Below are 3,825 nucleotides of genomic sequence, written 5' to 3'. Positions count from 1 at the left end.
TGTATGTTTCCTGTCTTATCATACTCCAGTAGTGTTCAAACTGGCCTTTTGGAAGAATATGAGGGAACTCCTTTTGGGTTGCTGTAAGGACCCTATGGAAGAATATGTTTGAATTTCCTGTTAGGCTTCATCAGTTCCTTTTCATTGTTTTTCAAATGAAACAGCCATTTGGAATGTACAGATAGACTACTAGGAACAGAGGAATTGGATATGTGCAATCCATTAGTTAGTCTGACAAGTCACTATAAATGAACAAATCCAAAGTTCTGGCTTATAACCTGAAAAGGTCAATTCAGACTAAATCAAATATTTTAATGACAGCAGATTGACTGTACTTGCAGTTGCGGTGTTGAGGCATAAGACGTAGGAACAGAATTAGACCATTTGGCCCATCGATTCTGCTCCACCATTTCATCATGGCTAATCCATTTTTCCTCTCAGCCCCAATCTCCTTCCTGCCTTCTCCCCGTATCCTTTCATACCCAATCAAGAAGCTATCAACCTCTACCTTAAATATACACAATGTACACAAAGACTTGGCTTCCACAGCTGCCTGTGGCAGAATTCCACGTAGATACCACCCTCTGGCTAAAGAAATTCCTCTTCTCCATTCTAAAAGGACACTGTTCTCTTCTGAAGTTGTGTCCTCTGGTCTTAGACTGTCTCATCATAGGAAACATTCTCTCCACATCTGCTCTACCAAGGCTTTTCACCATTTGATTACTTTCAATGTGGTCACCCCTCATTCTTCTGAGTTCCAGTGAATACAAGCCCAGAGCCACCAAACGCTATTCGTATGACAAGCCGTTCAAACCTGGAATCATTTTTGTGAACTTTCTTTTAACCCTCTCCAGTTAAGCACGTCCTTTCTAAAATTAGGGGCCCAAAATGCTCACAATACTCCAAGTGAGGCCTCACCAGAGCTTTATAAAATCTCAACGGTACATCCTCCTTTTTATGTTCTAGTCCTCTTGAAATGAATGCTAACATTGCATTTGCCTTCCTCGCAATAGACTGCAAATTAACCTTTAGGTAGTCCTGCGCAAGGACTCCAAAGTCCCTTTGCACCTCAGTTTTTGTAGTTTCTCTCCATTTAGAAAATAGTTAACCCTTTCATTTCTTCTACCAAAGTGCATGACCATACACTTACTGATACTATTCCATTTGTTCTTTCTTTTGCCCATCTCCTAATCTTAAGTCCATCTGTAGCTTCTCTACTTCCTCAAAACTACCTACCCTTCCATCTATTTTCATATCATCTGCAAACTTCGCAACAAAGAACTAATTCCGTCATTCAAATCATTAACGTATAATGATAAAACAATCAGTCACAACACAGACCCCTGTGGAACACCACTAGTCACTTGACAACCAACCAGTAAAGGCTCCTTTATTCCCTCTTTGCCTCCTGCCAATCAACCACTTTTATCCATGCTAGAATATTCCCTGTAATACCATGGGTTCATAGTTTGTTAAGCAGCCTCGTGTGGCATCTTGTCAAAGATCTTCTGAAAATCCAGATACAGATCAACCAATTCTCCTTTGTCTATTTTGCTTGTTATTTCTTCAAAGAACTTCAACAAATTTGTCAGGCACCATTTTCCCTTGAGGAAACCACACTGACTGCGCGCAGCCTGTTTTATCATGTGCCTCTAAGTACCTCTGAAACCACATCCCTAACAATGTGTTAAATGTTTCTGTCTGAATGACCCATCAGAAGCAGCATTGTTCAGATAGTTTCTTGTTGATTTCTGAAGAGCTTTGTGATCTTTTAAATTGCTTCCTACATTTTTATCTTTTAAAATGCAGGTCAGTCTTTAGTAAATTTTAAAATGGCAATCTGTGAGAACATAATGACTCAGTAAGCAAGAGAACTCAGTGCGCTTGGAATAAATAGAGAATAAAAAGTTTGGAAAGTGAAATTGATCAGTAATTTTCAGTTTTTATAATAGAACCCTGATTGGTTTTGTCACCTAAAAGTATTCCTATGTCTTTCTATCAAAGGGTGTTTGTGTGGAAGTGGGGTGTGGAAGACTGCAGAAAATGATTAATGTGAGGGGGGGTGAGAGTTGTTTATATATTTCAAATGCTTTTGTTTTACTTGGAGAAATAAAGCAACAGGTGGGATTGTGTTTTAATCACTTTCAACAGATTGTGACAGTAATGAACTTTGCATCAGATATTGGTGCTCTTTGTAAACTGGAGACTGAGTAAACAATTGCCTCCTTCATTGTACATGAATGGTTAAGAGGAAGGTACATAAAGTAATTAAATTCATTCTTCTGCACTTATAATCCACCATCTGTGTAGATATAAATAGCCAAGTTTGCACCCACTTTACATCTTAGATTGGAAGCAATTACACTTTTTGCAGTTTCATGACTAAAGTACCTTAATGGACTCATGACCAGATACAACTCAGGCTGACAATGTGTTTGAGGTTACTTGCATGAAGCTGACTTTTATCCCCATTATTGTTTGGGACCTATTACCATATAACAGCAACATAATACATCTAAAAAGTGTCTTCCAGCTCAATTATGAAAATATTGAAAATATGCTTTTTTTGCATAGCTTACTCTTATTCTGAATGATGAGTAAGTGGTGGCAAGGCTTCATAATTTTTGAAAATATTTTTGGCAAGCTTACTTGAACATTGGTCATTTTTCTTTTAAATTGTTTTGTTTTCAAGTGAGCAGGGTGAAAATCCAAGAAAATTATACTTGTTAAATGACAAGGAAGATCCCGTAAGGATATTGAAGTAATGAATATAGAGGCTTAACTTTCTATTAACATGTACTTAATTCAGGCACAAGTTTATTGAATGTGTCTCGAGCACAGATCATTAAAGAGAACATAAACCACCAATATTTAAACTTTCCTCTAATTCCAGGTGATTTTCCACTTAAATGGAAATACTATTTATACTAAAGATTTTCTTGTGAAATTTTTTTACACCGAATGGCCATCTTCATATCTACAGAAATACCAGTATCTTATCAAAGAATTCAGTCACATGATATCAGGTATTTGAATGGTTTGAATTTGATACACAAACTGTAAAAAAAAATTCAAGTGTTGTATTGCTATGTACGCATAGATGTTGTTCAGTATTTCCCTATCAATAGAGAGCGGTCGGTCTCTTGTGATATGAAATCTTTCAATTCATTTGTCAAGAATTCTAACCACTCCCTTATCAAGTTGAGATGTTTTATTGAATTTCAGCATTTAAATGAACATAGTGTCATCTGGGGCATTCCAGCTCTTAGAGCCACATCATCCCAGCAAACCCAATTAACCCTAACCTAAACTCAGGACCATTTACAATGACCAATTAACTTACCTGGTACCTTTGAATCATGGGACGAAACCAGACAACCCAGAGAATACCCACACATTCCAGGGGCAGGACAGACTCCTTACAGAAAGGCACTGGAATTGAACATCCAACTCCAGAACGTCCCAAGCTATAACAGGGTTGAGCTAACCGCAATGCTACTGTAGCTAAGGCATGACAAGTTTGGCTCAAGAATTTTTCATAAAGAACTCTGTGGAGTTGATTGTCCTTTTTTTTCCTTTTGCCATAAGTTTTCCTGGATTAATGTGGTATTCAGAATATATATTTACCTCTGTTAATTCAGACCTAGAATTCCCCAATTATTTTTTTTCTGATGTTAGCATGTAGTTTGCAGTTTGTGTTCGGGCTTTGGAACTTTTTCAAAGCAACATTGGCTATAGTTAGCATGTACATACTTAAGGTATGTTATTTAACTTCTCATTCTTTGATTTGTTTTAAAAACTTTTGAACGCCATTTCTAAGAAATG

Source organism: Hemitrygon akajei, chromosome 17 (genome assembly GCF_048418815.1).
Source record: "Hemitrygon akajei chromosome 17, sHemAka1.3, whole genome shotgun sequence".
Lineage (NCBI taxonomy): Eukaryota > Metazoa > Chordata > Chondrichthyes > Myliobatiformes > Dasyatidae > Hemitrygon > Hemitrygon akajei.
This window is presented reverse-complemented; position numbering follows the sequence as displayed.